Raw genomic sequence first — 16,829 nt, 5'->3', positions numbered from 1 at the left:
AAGTAACCATTTCCCAAATGCCTTTCCTTCCCCATCCCCTGAGCAGCAGCCTCCCCTTTACACTCTATATTTGCCTTCTGCTGCCCAGAGCTCTGTGAGGTTAGAAAGAAGCATCCATCGCTGCCCCAATCCCACACACCCAGAGCTGCTGCCACAGGAGCTGCCAGGGCTGTCCCCGCTCCACAGAACTCCTTTGGGATGATGGGCAACCACGCTGCGTGCCATCCCATGGCTGACTTTTTCCTTCTTTCTCCTCTCACATTCTGGTACAGACAATCTGCTCATCAGTTAGCATTACCCCAGCAGGGTAGGTTAGCTTTCTGAACGCATTTTGGGCAGGAGGATGGAGAACACACAAGAAAGAGACAGGGAGGCAGGCTGCTGGTCCGGAAAGGCAGCGCTCTAACCCAACAGGGGCAAAGGGAAACGTTTTTCTGTTGTTGTTGGATTTGTCCATGCAGAGTTTCTCTTTCTTTTCCTGCCAAGTCTGCTTTTAAAGGTCTGACTCTGCGCTTTTCGGTGGCTGTGGAGAGATCATTGCTTCCCACTGCTTGATAGTTTTTCCACCGTGCTCATGGACATCCGAGTGACCCACGTGCAGACCAGCCCTCACCCACCAGAGAGGGGGGGCTGCCAAGGAGGGGCACCTCTGCAAAGAGCAGCACAGCGCCCTTCAGGTGCAATGGGACACAGAGCTGGGAACGTTCTGAGGAGAGATCAGGTGAAGCAGTCGGTGCTGGGCTCTCCAGCCTGGTTGGGAATGATGGAGTTGCTTCCAGTTGGAGGATTGCTGTTGGGTTAATGGAAGGAAACAGCAGAGAGCAGTGCAGGGGAACACTCTGCATACATCCCACAGGCATGTGGCTGCGGCAGCCTTACCTGGGGGCTCAGCTCTGCAGCCCCCACAGCAACAGGAGCAGGATATCTTGTGGGCCTGGAGAGAACACTCTGTCCTTCCCCAGCTTTCTTCCTTTGCTTGAGCAATAGCTGCCGAGTGCTGTTTTCTTTGCTGTCACCCTCACTGGTCCCTTAATTTTAATGGCAACAGAGGAAGCAGAGGCCAAGCAGTGAGCATGCTGGGTACATAAATCCTGGCTGAGAACAAGTGCAGCAGAACAAGGCTTGAAATCTTGGTCTGGCAGTTCACCTTGACCTCCATCAGTCTGCAAGGAGCAGCAACAGTGCAGAAAGGCCCAGGGGGGGGAAGTAGGATGGATGGATGCCATCTATGCACTAAGATGTTTCACATGCACTTGAGATAAGCTTTGCTGAACTGTTTCGCTACACTCTGATTAACACAATTTCTGTTTACTATCCTTGAATAGCTTGCATAATAACCACCCTTAATTTGGGCCTCTGGTGCGTGGATAACAAACAGCAGCAGTGGTCAGAGGCGGCTCCGGTGAGGAGCACAGAGCTTCCATCTCATCTCCGCAGGAGAGGAAGTCAGCAAGCACTGGCAGCCTCATAAAACAGGGCATTAACACACCCTGCCATGCACACATCAGACCGACCTCTGTGCATCTCCATACCACCTGGGTGGAAGTACACAGGTAATGGCAAGCCGTGGTGGTGGGTTACAGGAGGCTGAAGCATAAACTGGGAAGGGTATTAAAGCAACTGCAATCCACGAGGGCTGCAACACGGCAGCCACGAGAAGAAAGAGGCATTAAAGAACATTTTTTCCACTGTGTTGCAACACAGGGCTTGGAAACAATCACGGAGCAATTTGAAATGTTTTAATAACAAATTCTCATCTTATCAAGGGGATTTCCCCTGTGTATCTCAGGCACTCCACTAAGGAGCTTAATAGCCCTTGTGGCCCTAGAACAGATAAGAAAACTGAGGCTCAGCTCTGGAAAAACACCTCACAATCAGCTGCGGGGAGAGCTCTGCTCCGTATCACACCCCTGTGTGCACCCAAATCCCCATCTCAACGCATACCCCCAACAGGTGATGCAAAGAGCAGCATACCTCTAGTGCAGCTGGCAGGCAGCGTGCTGCGCCTTGCCGACTGCCACGCAGGGAAGTGAGGAACCTGTTGTGATAATCCCATCCTCCTAATTGCCTGCTGCTCCTAAATTTCACATGAGCGTGTTTGAAACCAGCTGGTGTTTGCATAATCCCGCTGCTGGTGTGAGCACGGACAGCTGCAGAGAAAGCAGAGCTCACCTCCTGACAGTGACACGGCCATCGCATTGCATTGCCTCCAGCAGAGCTGTGTCTTGTCCCCTGCTCAGTCCAAATGGGGCCTTTGGGCACCACCTCAACAGAAACGTGCGGTGACTGAAATGATGTGCTTGGACCCACCCCAGAAGACCAAGGAATGAACAGGATGCCGCCTTGCCCTCTCTTTTGTTGCTGGAGTTTCCTGCCAGAGTGCAAAGCACTCCCACTTTCCAAGGGCCTTGACTTTCCTGGGCAGCAACGCAAGGGATGGAGAGGAAGCAGCAAAGTGCCCTACTTCTTCCTTTCATTTTCAACTTGGCTTGACAACACATTGCTGCTGCTAGCACATCTCCCTCCCTGTTCTCCTTTACTAGCAAACGCACTTTGACTGGTTGAATTATTCATTGCAAACATCTCAGCAGGCCACAGAAGACCAGCTTTTTTCTGCCTGTGAGTTACCCACAAATGAACGCATATTTCTTTTTTTTTTTATTGATGTATTTGTTTGTCAGTAACTGCTCTGTGCTCATTTGAGACACAGAGAGCTGTTTGTGAACCGGTTGCTTGCTCCTGTCCCTGGGATAGAGGGGAGCAAAAAGAAGGGAGCAGCCTGACCCCATTTACAAGGGAGGCACCTGATAACCACTGTCCCTTCTGTATCACAGGCGCCCTGATTTGGCAGAAGAGCAGCCGTTGCAAACATTAATGCTAGCAAGCCCTGCTTGCACGGGTGTTTGCACAAATCAAATGAGACAAGGTGAATCACGAAGCTGAACATATCATGTTGAGTGAACATTTTGCAGCATTAGGTCAGGGCAATTGCTCATATAGCATCAATTTATGCTGTGGGAAAGATCCAACTGAAATGCAGTTCCCAAACTTGCTATATCCCTTGCACTTCTTTCCCACCTGAACCAACTGGATGCACAGCACGCAGCTCATCCATTTACTGTTGCTCTTTTACTATGACAATGTAACTATGTCGTTGGGTCAGGAGGTTCTTTGAAGTGCACAGGCACAAGAAAAGTCAAGTATTCCTCCGCTGTAACAAGATCTTTGCTTGAGGTGATGAAGCAGCAAGGGCTTATAGCAGGGAAATGCTTCCAGCATGTAGCATATCACCCAGCTGCTTCTTTTGTGCTGAGGTCGTGAGTGGTGTTTGCTGAAATTCAGTGTCCTTCAAAGAGCATTTCTCACCAAGGAGAGTGCCATTCTCCAGGAAACAGAGAGAATACATCCTGCAGTGCTGCCACATCCCTGTACTGCTGGGAAGGATCAACCACCAGGGACCCAATGGTCTGGAGAGCAAACTGTTGTACTCTTGGGAGAAACGAACTAATGTGACACAATGAGAAGCGCTCTTTGACATACACACTGCCTTGGTTTAGCTTGAAATAACCAAAGTGTTCCAACTTTTCCTGTTCTTATCAGATTTTCATTACCTCGCAAAAGGACTTCAACATCTCTGCACACATTTCTCCTCTACACATAAAGTTCAGGGCATGACAAGGACAAGAGAAGCTGCTCCCTCTTTCTCTCCCCAGTGTGCATCCGTTGTAGTGATGGAAGATCCATACTAACTCATCCTGCAGATGCCTTTATGGTCATCTTCACTCATGAGCAGAAAACCTTTAAAATATGCTGCTGAATAGCTGCCATTTGTTTAGGTCCCAGCAGAGCCCTTTGCCTGAAAACTTTCCAACCTCTCCACTCGTTCCACCTTCCCTCAGGAGCACTGATCCAAGCTGCCCCTCTGCAGCCAGCCCTCTCCATCTACCTACACCAGGTAGCAGTGCAAGAGTAGCAACACAGGGAGACTAACAAAGCATCCAAACAGCATTTCTAATTCCTGGAACCCAGGAATGCAAGGAGAGAGGCCCAACCATCATCCCCATCCAGCACAAAGCAATTGCTCCCTTCCCATTATTTCCATGCTCCCAGGAGGATGGAGCTCAATGTAAGGGTGGCTGCCAGACCTGCTCCGCCACGTATCTAATTGAGAGCAGGCTATTAGGGATGAGGAGTAGCTGACAAATGATGCTGAAGGGAGGTGATTTGTTGGGTTAGTTTCGTTGTTTTGATATACTTCCTTGGGTCACGGGACTAAGGAATGTCTCATGTTGTTGACTGCTGGTGGCCTGCTCTGGTTGGAGGGCAAGGTGCTTTCCAGCCACCTGACACTGTCTAGACTGCTGCAAACCCAGACCTGGTGTTGGCGTGGTCTGAAACCTCATTGCTGGCCTCAGTGCCCTAAAATACTTCTCTTCCTTTTCAGTGGAAATTGCTCAGAAAACAAGTTGGCTCCCCCCTGAGCAGACGAACGGCTCAGCTCATGTAACACAAATTAATTCACGGTAAATTGAGATCCCTGCAGAAATATCACCTATGCATGAAAAGCAGAGGTTTGCTCAGCAAAGTGAGGGAGAGAAAGGGAGAGAAACACGCAAACAACATCCATCAGCTCCCATTCTGGTGTAAATATATCCTGGGATGCTGAGTGCTTGGAGGACATTCAAGAGAACCACAAAAATGATCTGGAATCTTGAAGCATACATTTGGTGTGAGAGCACAGAGCTGAGCAATCCGTTAAACCACAAGAAGGAGGGAGTGGTGACTCCAGCACAACCTGCCAACGTGAGGGTGCATTTACAAGAAGAAAGACTTCAAAAACTGAACCAGAATGAGAAAATTCCAATGAAAACGCAAAGAGATGAAAACAAAATTAATTAATCCACAGGAAATTTCAGGAAGTACTTTTTATATCACATTGAAAAGCGATGGAAGGGGTGGCTATTGGCCTTCTACAAAGCATTCTGCAGCAATGGGCTGGATGCAGAAGCTGCTTAGTGCAGCTGAACATCCCATAATCATATCTGCCAGTGGATGACATCCCATAATCATATCTGCCAATGGATGACTTGCCATATCCTTTCCCTTAGCTTGGATTATATCCATATATGATGTTCCCAGGTACGAGTGGTGCCAGCTCTTTGGCTCAGAGGGACTTCTCATCCTTTCAGCATCCTCCCTTTAATAGCAAGCAGACTTGCATAATTTATCATTATTAATATTAATGGCACTTCGCTCACATGTCTGAAAGAGCTCCTGGCCTGGGCTCTGCAACACAGATGGCAGATTTTCTCTGAGTACTGTGAGCAAGGACTTACCAGAAGCCACGTCATCATGGGCATCTTTGTGCCATGAGACTCTGCAGGTAACATCTACATCTAGGTAAAGCGTGCCGAGTCTGAAAGTGGAATCATAAAGGTTGGAAAAGATAGCTGAGGTCATTGAGTCCAGCCATCAGCCCATGCCCACCATACCTTCTAATCCCCAGCCCTCGGTGCCACTTCCACCCTTTTCTTGAAAACCTCATTGGAAACAACTCACTGTGCTCATCAGAACTTCCCTGAACTTTTGGAGCAACTCTGGGCCCCACCTGGGGTTGAAGCAAGTTGTACAAGACTGGAGATGTTATCTGAGCAGCCTGTCTAAGATGGCTGCATCAACCAACCTATTAGGAAATGGTGCTACATCCCTAGTAGGACTGAGCTCTGCTTTTGCTATATAGCCCCGAACGTTTCCAACCCACATTATCTGGAAAATCTCTGCTGAAACACACCAGTTTGTGGTGTCAGTCTTTGCTGTACCTGCTCTGTCTTGTCAGAGACACAGCCCAGGCAAGGAATTAATTGACTGAGATGAAAACTTGACTGCTATCGTAGACCATGGTAACGTGATTCTCTCTTACTCTTTAAAACTATGTTTTGTATGTCTTCATGCACTAAGTACTGAAGCAGCATGATGGAGAAATAGATAACAAAAGGCAGTAACCTGCTGCTTGGCAGTCTCAGAGATGCCCTGGACTCAGTGAGGCTCTGCTGCTCTCCCCCCACAGCATCAGCCTTTCCTCCAGGCTTTGCCATCACAGGCGATGCTGATGTGGCAGTGCAGGCTCCAAGGCCAGGCACTGCAATGCACTTTGCAAGCCAGCTTCTTTCCACTGCTCTGATTAATTGCCAGTGTAGCTTCCCAATGCACTGACACGCTGCTTCTGTGAAAATGCAGGAGTGCTTTAGCACTTATGGGCTGGGTACGTGCAGTTGCAAAGGCATAAAGATGGTGCTATATGCATTATACCTACACAGTCCCAACTGTGCTTAATACAGAGCTATCTGCACACTGCGTCTCTGCTGAAAACGAAGATTAGTGTAAAAAAAAAAGATGTATATTTTGGCTTTAAAATCTTAAATCAATTTCTCAGCTAGCAACTCAGAAAGAGAAGTTCCTTCCAGTCTGTAGCTACAGGCACTGATGTTGGAACCCTCATCTCCAGATACGGACATTTCTTCACCCCGCAGTCATCCTGTCTGATCTCATTGGGAGATTCCGGGCATGTGGTACTTCTGAGGTTGAAGAAGTGTGTAAATATGGTCTCAGAATTGGAGGTTTGGTTCCTACACAAGCAAACACTCTATGTCTGTCATTTCAAGCAATGGAAGTATCAAAGAGTAACCTATGGTTTCTCTGTGGCTTCATGACAAAGCCCGAAACTATTCCCCTCTTGCTCTTTGTTTATTGTGCAAACTCTTTCCCCACAGAAAGAAATGAGCTCCTCCATCCAAACACCGCATGACTGAAGGCAGCAGGTAAGGAGCTCACCTCAGGAGGCAGTGAGCAAACAGAAACAATGATTATGTGGCAACGCAACCACAAAACAATTTGGTAGCAAGCCACGCACCTGGAAGGATCAGCCACAGCCCTGCAATGAGGCTCAGCTGGTGTTTGCTGAGAGCTGAGAGCACACGGCCACTTGTCACAAGTGCAGCAGCTCAAGAAGCTTCCAAATGCAGTCAAGGATTTGTACCTGCAAGAGGGGAATAATTGATATTTGCTCCCATCCACACCTGAAGCAACCAAGGTGGGAGGAGTGCCATGAGGTCAGGCAGAATGAAGAGTGCCCAGAGGGATGTGAGTCTCATTCCCTTTTAACAAGGCTGAGACACAACACCGGGTAAGGGTATGTTAAAAACAAGCAAGAAATACGAAAGCAGAAGCTGGGTGTTTTTGTTGCCCTGGGATCACCCTGAAATAGCAGGCGTGACTCAGGATATTCAGCCCCAACGGCCCTGCACTGCACTCACTGACATGGGCATGGTGAAGACCCAGCATGTGGACATAAATAAAACAAAGGCAGGCTACATGTGTGGTCTAATCCAGTTACAACCTTGATGCATACTTTCCCTCTTTGAAAGCAGCTCCATCCCATTTTGCTCCTTGCAAACCTGGAGAGGTGCTTTGCAGCAGAAGCAATGCAGCCCTGCAGGAGCATTTCAAACTGACCCACAGAGCTCCCCCACCTCAACTGTAAGGCTGGTTGTCACCAGCACAATGCCTGTGGCTCACATTTATAAACCCTATTCCTTCCCAGCCCCCCATTATAAAACACCTCTCTTTCTCCACTTCCCCCTGTTCTTTGCTTCTTTCCTAGGCTGGCAGCACAGCTGTAGGTACATCTATGCTTCTCTCACAGAGCAGGGCAGCTGTGTGCTTCAGAGCTGCAGTTTCCTATCTACTAGCAGTAGGAAAGAGATAAGTGCTTAAAGATAACTTACGACCTGTTTAGAACTTCACAGGCATTTCAGCACAGTTCTTTGTTTGGTCATCCCAGGGTAAAAGAACATGTGTGTTCCCAGCTGCTGTGGATAGCTTTGTTATCTTGCTGCTCTGTTTGATGTTTCTTGCTGTGCTCCTGTAAAAATGGGTGTCATCCCAGCAATCACAGGCACTCAGCCTCCGTGTGGACCTTCTGCTGGAGCTCTGATAGCCTGGAAGCTACTTTCAAGCTTCTGTCTCTGCTTCTGGCTCTTGCACTGCGCAGTCAGACAGAGGCTATGGCAGCTGTGTGGTGTTTAAGGGACCCCATAGGTGAGCTCTGCTGGTTGCAGACAGTGACAGCAGGAGAGCACAAGATTGCATCTGCTTTCAGTATAATATTTATTATTTACTGTTTCAGAACTTCCCATGGTTGCTGGGATGTTGTGCTGGGAGCTCTCACCAACAAGTCTTCCATGAAGCTGATCTGTACTCTCACAAATCTCATATGAACAAAACAAGTAAACCACAATGAATCTCTCCTGGAGACCTGGCTTGGCTTTTGCAATACTTAGAACTCATTCTGAAACAGAGCAGCGTTGTGTAACCCCACCTGGCTGCAGGTAGCTGTGCTGGCTCTGTGCTCACAGCTCTGGTCCCTTGGCTGCCTGGTTCTGACCCTGTGTGCTCTCAGCAAAGCTTCTCCCATAACAATCCAGGCCTTGCAGCTCAGGAATGTTTTGTTTGCTTTAATCCTCGAGTGAAATTATTTACTGGTATTTGGTGAAACAACGTTCCAGCAAAGAGAGGCTGTAGGGCTGTTATCCAGAACAACAGGGCAGGCTTGCCACCAGCCTAGCAAGAGAAGTGCCAATGCTGAGATAAAGGCTCCTTTCGAGCTGCAGCTGGAAGAGCGGAGATGCCCACAGAAGGCAATTCAGAAACTAAGGCATGGGCCCTCTGCTCCATCTGTGTGGTCCGTGTTGTGTGCTGCAGAGAATGGGGGTATCCAGCAGCAGCATGGATTGAGCAGAGCTTTACGGATGGTGGGGATCTCTCCTGGGGGCTTTGCAGAATGAAAAATGCCCATTACACGTGGAAAATTGGTGTTCACAGACTGAGGAGAAGGTTGTGTTTTCCCATGAAGGTAGATGGAAGGATTTGCTATTCATAACTGGGAGGGAAAAAAAGAAAAGGAAAAAAAGGCAAAATTAAACCCTGGAAGATGCACTTTGTCAATGACCCACGTGAGCCTGTCCTGTCCAGGGGGCTCAGCAACAAAGGCTGAGTCTCCCTCCCACACTAAGATACTGAGGCTATTGTTTAGAATAACTACTTGGGCTTCCTTTATGGGAACAAATGCCATCCAGGGCTGGGGAAAAAGGCTTTAGTAGGGGAAGAACAGGACATCTCAGCCATGGCCCTGCAGAAAAGCATGTTTGTATGCCCACTATCCCAAAAAATGACTCTCCCGTAGCTATTTGCACTAGATTCAGTTATTCACTGTTTAGCCAAGAAACAAGACTATCCAACCCCAGATGATTTTGATGTAGAGTCCTCCTTAGTGAGACTGTTCAGGATGGTGACTTCAGGGAGATGATGCTCTGTGGAGAGCTGTGCTGAGCTCTGCATTGGCCGTGATGCAGAGCATTAAGCGTGGATTGGGTTTGCCTTGTAGGCCTCAGCCATGCTGTAGATGTGGCACTGAGCAGCACAGTCATTGGGGGTGGACTGGTGGTCGGATGACCTTGGTGGTCTTTTCCAACCTTGACGACTGTGTGATTCTATTCTGTGATTCATGTGTGCTGGGAAATCAGAGCTTTGCATCTTGGAGAGAGGCAGCACAGCAGTGTGTGCTTTGCAGCCACAGCGATAACGGGCAGCTGGGAAAGTGAGTTTCTCTCCCACAGGAATTTGACATTTCAGCCTTTCTGTTTAGGGGAAGACTTACTGGCTTTATGCAACATTTCCCAGTGATGCTGCATTTAACGCTGTGCATCTCTATTCATGCACCATTTCCTTACTCATGCCACGTTACCTTCTTTCAAGCCCTATTGCAGACTGTGGGGCTTGGGGCACCTCTGAGCACCAGCTTGTTGTTATACCTCACCTTCCTCTAGTCAAAGGGCCCAGCTCTGCCTTGTGGTTCCTATGCCACGAGCTGTAGCTCTATGGATTGCTCAGGGAGAGGTCTTAGGATGTCTTTTTTTGGCAGGAATGACAAAGATGCAAAGAATGATGGAAAAGGGTGAGTGTCTTGGGGTGATCCTGGCACAATGCGGATTTATACCAATAATGAAGTGCAGGTGGTGCTCTGAGCACAGCATGTTGGAATGATACCAGGGTTTAGTGCTCCTGCTTGGAAAATGCATTCCTCTCCCCAGCTTCCTTCTATTGATCAGATGAAACAAACGAAATCCTGCAGCTGCTGTAACAAACTGTCTGAAGGCAAACAGGGTTGCTGGGCAAATAGTATAGAAGCCATGACTAATTAGTCCCTGGGGAACATCTTCTTACAGAACAAAGCAGATATCTCGGTATTGCATTGGGAGCATGCGGTGTTGATCTGATCACTTGCAGAACCGCAGTCTTCCTTCTGCAGGCCCCAGTTTCAGCAGAAGCCAGCAGTGACTTCCTCCAAGTGAAACACAGCCTTTTCAAGGGCTTCTAATATATCCCAAGGCTTTTCTTACCCAGACACTCAAAGCTCACCAAACAGTGGCACTATGTTCTAAACCCAAAACTAGACAGGATCTGAATGGAGATCCAAATCCCACTCTGAAGCTGTTGGTAAACCTCAGCACGCCATACTTTTGTGTTGAAAGGAAAACAAAAGCCTGCATTGGTTGGTGTTGGTAGAGCAGAAACAAATCAGTCTTCTCAAATCTGCTGACATGGCTATTGGGATAACATGAATGAATACAACACACTAGCCAGTGCAGCACAGAGTGGCAGTAGAAGATAGGAGATGACGTGAAAAGGGATGAGTGCTTGGCAGCATGCACTGGGCTGTTCTTTGCCCTGCCCTCAATGCAAATTGCACTTTTGAGGAAGATGTACCCGAGAAGCAAGCCCAAATCTCACTGTCCATCTGGGAAAGGAGCAATGGAGGAAGCCTGGGGCAGTGATGGGTCCCCTGCAGCCCTTCCCATTGTCCCCAGAGCTCTGAAGGAGCCAAGAGGATCTTTGGCCTGAAGTATTTAGTAGAGACCTGAGAAATCTTTGCTTCCCATTTAGTTCTTCCATTGCATCTGGCCTCTGTATCAGCATTGTGGACAGAGAGCTCACAAGGAGAGCGGCAGGAGCTAAGGATGAAAAACACTCTTTGCCTTTTAGCCTCCATTTGCTGGGAAAGTGACTGATCTTCTTGGCAAAGAGAATATTTGTGACAGAATTTGCTCTCACGGACGTGAACCGTGCTGTGCCTCTTCTGCCTGTTGCACTCTCAGATGATTTCACCACTTTACCATCCCGCCCTTACGATAACATTGAATGCATGCATGCTAAGCCATGCAGTGCAAAGGGGCATAAAGCCTGCTAAAGGGTAACGCTGTGCATCGTCTGTTTCTGGACTGTCTGCTCCCAAAAATGTAAGCAAATAGCACAGTGGGCTGAGATGGTGCAATTATCAGGATAAGGAGTAGAAATGCATTGACGCTGCTGATGTGATTTAGCAAACAGAACAAAACGACGTGGGTTTCTCTCTTCATTCTTGTGCATTGCATTTTCGTGCACTGTGCAGCTTTTACTTTGTCAGTCATTTTTAAAAGCAAGCAGCAACTTCTGGGAATGCTGAGCTTAAATAAAAAAAGTGGGGAGGAGGGGAGAAAAAAACATGTCACACATTCCTGCGGGTTAGCAAACATGATTAACCCACATCAGCAAGAGTGAATGAAAGAGAATTCAGTGAATGGAGTGAGCCAAAGAGAGCTCAGTGCTGGTAGCACAGCAGATGATCAGTTGGGTTTTTGTATGACTGGGTGGTTGGAATAATACAAGCATAGCTGTAAACTGAAAGCCAGTGTATATCTAAGGAAAAGACTCACCAACTCTGAGGTCTTCAGTCAAGATGGATAATATTGAGGCTCACCACCAGAACTCCACAAAGGAGCAATCTCCAGAAAGAGATGCTGCTTTAGTGGTGGTCAGTCCTTAAATGGGATCTAGGAGAGGTAGAGTCGAGCTCCATCCCTTCTGGATGAATTACCTTCACCTGTGCTCCCACAGCTGACTCATTGCCTCAGGTGGTCAATCAGAGGTTAATCAGAGGTTCAGGATTTGATCAACAGTTTCCCTTACAATGACTTAAAAGGTTGATGCTCTGCATTCCTTCAAAAGCATGCCTGGTGCAAACTGCACTTCCCCTTTGCCCATTCCTTTGTATAGCTGCTGCCCCCATCCTCACTATGCTCCAGGGGAGCCCATTGCTGCTGTGGGACAAAGTAGCAGGTTGGCCAAAGGACTACCTACACTCAGCAGGGTGCACTGAGGTCAGCACCGCATGAAATGCAAGGGTGGTGTAGCTGCAGGCAGGGACACTGAATGTTTTAGTGCAAAAATGAACAACCAAGTTCAAGCAGGGCGTAGTAGAACCTCTCTCACCAGCTGGACTGCGGCACAAAGTTCCCATCTGCTACAGTTTGCTGAATACTCTTTGAAAAGCTTTTCAATATTTCCCTTTGCTGCATTCAGAGCTGCAGCTTGCAGTGTTGAGCAGCTACTGGGGGAGGGGTGGGCAAGTGGGTGCAGACAATGGTAATACGGCCATGGGAAGGGAGCTGCCATTATTGCACCTGCAGGTGCTGATAAGGCACAGGGTGGAACCTGCAAAGTGTCAAGCAGGTCTGGAACCTTGATTCAAAGCATACAAAAGAATGTGAGAGAAGGCTAAATATCCCGCCTTGTCAGGATGTTTGTATGCAATAACCTCTATAAAAATGTTCACCTGCTTCATTTGCAGCAGAGAAAGCTTCTGATGAAGTTTTCATGAGAGCATTTCTGGTGCTCTTCAAGAGCTGGGGGAGGGTACTAATACATCTCCACAGCATCCCACAGGTGATAAACAAAAGCAGCTTTTCCTTCCAGAAGTGCTGTGTTGCTCATCTGCATTGTAGGCTCATGACCAGATGTGTCTGATAGTGTGAATCAAGGTGCTTTCTGAACCTGGTGTTAGACCCACTGCACTGCGTAAAGCCAGAATCACAGTGCAGCCACTCCTTGGGGCTGCTGGGGAGCTGTGAAAACATAACCCAGTTTTCCAAAGGTGTGGTTAAATGCTGCTTTCATCATGTTTGGGTGTAGGGATGGCAGCTGCGTGCTGCAGGGAGCAGGGTGTTGGTTGTGCCAGTTGGATGAGGGCTGGGGTGAGCTGGCCTGGAAGACCCAGGGAACAAGGAGGTCTTTGGTACGTACTGACATCCAGACATCCCCTGCAGCATTTTGTGATTTGGCTGTGAGAAACTCTTTGGCCATGATGGGCTGCAAAATGCCTCTGTCTCATCAGCATCCTTCCTGCTGCCCGGGTGTCCCAGCCCTGCAGGAGGAGACCTGAGTGTGGATGTGCAACAGAGGGAGCTTTGTGCATGCAGCTGCAGAGACACCCTCTGCCCCTCAGTCAGGGTCCTTTCCCTTCCCCCTTCCCACAGCTATCACTGAGGGAGAGAACACCCATTTTAACCTCATGTAGAGCTGGCGAACGATGATGATTTTTTTGCAGAAGGCTTTTCTTCCTCCCAAACCTGAGATCTCTGGGGATTCTGTGTTGCTTTGTGCTGAGGTGGAATGAGTTGGTGGTTTTGTTTCCTGAAAATAATAAAAATGAATTAAAAAACCCCGAACAGCTCACAGATTTATAGGAAGAGAAGGAAATTGGTCTTGTTCCTGTCTCTAGCTGTTGAGTTGTGTTCTCTCTCCATTGCACACAAGCAGTTTCCATCACCACTAGTGTGCAAATAAAGTTACCTGACCTTGGCCTCTCCTACAGTGAGCAAAGCCTCAGCTATGCCACGTGTCCTGCACCGGTGCTCGCTACATGTTGCACCATTCATTCTGACTCCGTGCTGCTTGAGGACCTACAAGCTCCTGCAGTTAAAGAAGGCAGACCCCAATGGACACCTCAACTCAGTCCCTCCCCAGCTGTGGAATTCGTAAGCTATTTTCCATCTTGTGAAAGCATTATAACTACAGAATGGTAGTAATGGAAACCGGGGCTTGAGCACTGAGTGCTGCTCTGTCAGTTGTTACAGAGGGGGTAGCTTGGAGATGCTGTATTGCAGTGGGATTCCTGCCTTTGCTCAGACCCAGGCATTTTCTACATACCAGCACTAACTGTGGTCAACTAAGAAACCTCGGATTGGTTGACAGTGAGAACCTTTGAGCAAATGCACAGATGAATTACTGTGCTGTGCTGGCTCTGGGGCAGGGGAAATTCTAAGTGTAGGGTGAGTGCTCCCTGCAGCCCAGAGCTGCTACAGCCACCTTCTTCACAAGGCTTAACATGGTATAAAGTAGCTAGTGTTAAACATTGCTGTTCTGCACAGTGGTATCATGTGGCGGTGCTCCCTGGCAGAGCTGCACTCCAGGATTCTCCTCGGTCACCACATTCCTTCACCCCATGGTACACCTCCATTATTCATGGCCAGAAATGGGGACATCCTCACTTTCTATGGCTGGAGGGTTCCAGTGCCATTGCTCAGAGGGTGTGGAGTGGAGAGGGTTGTGCCTTGCCCTGTGTGCCTTGCCCTCCTCCTCCTGGAGCTCAGCAGGAGGGTTAATAGCTACAGTGTGGTGTGCTTTAGAGCTGAGCATCTTCTTGTTGCTCTCCCCTGGTCTTGACCAACAGAGAGAGCAGATCTCTTGCTGTGTCTGAGTTACGAGCTTCTGCAACCAGTGTGGTCTGCAGCATGGCAAAGTACATTGGGGGATGAGAGGGTGGAGGTCTCAAAGTGCTGGCAGCAACGCAGAGATTCCCATCCACACTGAGAAGGGATTGTGGATTCACTGTGGTCTCTCAGTGTGCTCTGAGCATTTAGGAGTTGTGAGTCAAGCTCCAGACCTCAGGAGGTAGACTTACAAACATGACATCCAAAAAAAAAAAGTTGTTTCTTTTAATCTGACATCTGAGATTTTAAGTTACTGCCAGGCCGTGGTCTTCCCTGCACAGCCACAGCATTGGGAATTTGCTTATTAATATAGGCAAGCTGAGACATTTACCTCCTGACCTGTCTCCAGGAAGCGGGGCTTTATTGCAGCATTCACCACCACAGCATTTCCAGTAAAACCCTGAGAGCTGGCAGCAGTTCTGACGTAGATGGGAAGGATCTCCTTTAAGACACGGCTCAGTGCTAAATCCTAACCCCTGATCTTGAGGGGATAAAGCCCAAATCTAATTTTCTGTCCCTTTTTCCTCCACACCTTAGAGCTCAATCTTCCCTATAAAAGTGATCAGGATTGATTCAGATGAACAGAGGGAATAAGGCTTCAGCAAGTGAGACGTGAATTGGGGAAAAACAGCTCTCTTGCAAATGGAAGTGAATAGGCTATTGGCCAAATTCTGGAAGGGATTGCCCCATTTCCAGGGAACAAAGCAGAGCTTCATCCCCATCTGTGTGGGGTCCTGACCGCAGTACGGAACAGAGCTGGCTGCAGAGTCATCCTGCCCATTGCTGTACCATGGTGAGGGGCACCTGTCCATTCAACCTGGGGGTTCAAGAATCTTTGATCTGTCCACCGTGGTTCTTTTCTCCTGGTTCTTGCTTGGCTGATGCTCTGCTTGAAGCTCAGTTTATCTCAGCCCTCACAGGAGCTGCGGTGCCTGAGACACCGTTTGGATCTCAGGTTTCTCTTTAAGCACTCTGCCTGTGGCTTCTGGCTGTGTGCCTCCAAGGACCCCTAAAGCACAGCAACTGCTGCTGATAGCAGGCTGCACCTCCTACAGCTGGTGCAGGGCAGTGAGCTCATGCACTGCCTACCTCCATTTTGCAGCCAGCCTGACAAATGGTGGCACAAGAACCCTGGTGCAGTTGCTGCGGCCATTGCTAAGTGCTGGAGGCACAACTGCAGCTGGTTCTTACCGGAGAGGACTTGGCATCTGGGGAGAGCAGCTCCTCTTTCCATTGCTGGCACACGCTCCAGCCCCCTGTTCCATGCCTCAGCTGCTGCTCTGTTGCCAGGATGGATTGGATGTGCCCAAAGCATTTCTATTCTCAAGGCCCCTACAGCCGTGCTGTTCCCAAGGCACTGCTTTGCCCTCTGCCCTGTGCTACTGGAGCAGCAGTGCCCCAAACACTAAGGAGTCACAAATCCCAGTCACACAGCACTAAAATCAACAAGAACTGGTGAGTGGGGAAAGCTGGCCTTCTCTCCCTGCCTGTTAAACTCATTAAAGTCAGCTTTTAGCATCAAACCAAAGCAGCCAGTGAACAGCAAAGAAAATAGCAAATGTCAGCACGAGGGATTGAGTAAAATTGGGTTCCCCAGGCCCACCTCTTGCAGGCAGTTGCTCCAGGTACGCTCTTTACATGTGCTGTGAGAGCAGCTTCTGCAGAAGGTGTTGAGAAGCTGCTTGAGAAGCTGAAATCTATGCCTGGAAACTTGTTTCATTAAACCAACATAAGAGTGTCACATTATTTCCTACCCCAAAGTGCTACTCTGGGTCCAAAAGCAAGTGGAATGTTGGGAGCTGTTAGGAAAGAACAGAAAACAACACAGAGTCCTCGTACAGCTCCATCTCAAATATCATGCTGGCTTCAGCCCTGCAGTCTCCAGCAGCTGAAGCAGCTGATTGCTGCAAAGGCAATCACAGCCACAGACAACCCTCCAGGACACAGGCACGGGGCTATACCGAGGCTCTGCTCCTGGAAAGAAGGTGAGCAGAGGAGAATGCAGCACTGGTGCAACTTCACAAAGCATTATTCTGCTGTTTCAGTAGAGAAGCAGAAAGGGTTTCTTCTGCCTGTTGGAGCAAGATGACTCTGTGCCCCCTCCTGCTGTGGTTTTAGGATGGTGGATTTGAGTTCCTGCTGCTTGTAAGTTCGGTGCCCTTCTGTGCACAGCTGCTTTTAGTA

This window comes from Excalfactoria chinensis, chromosome 4 (assembly GCF_039878825.1).
Source record: "Excalfactoria chinensis isolate bCotChi1 chromosome 4, bCotChi1.hap2, whole genome shotgun sequence".
Lineage (NCBI taxonomy): Eukaryota > Metazoa > Chordata > Aves > Galliformes > Phasianidae > Excalfactoria > Excalfactoria chinensis.
This window is presented reverse-complemented; position numbering follows the sequence as displayed.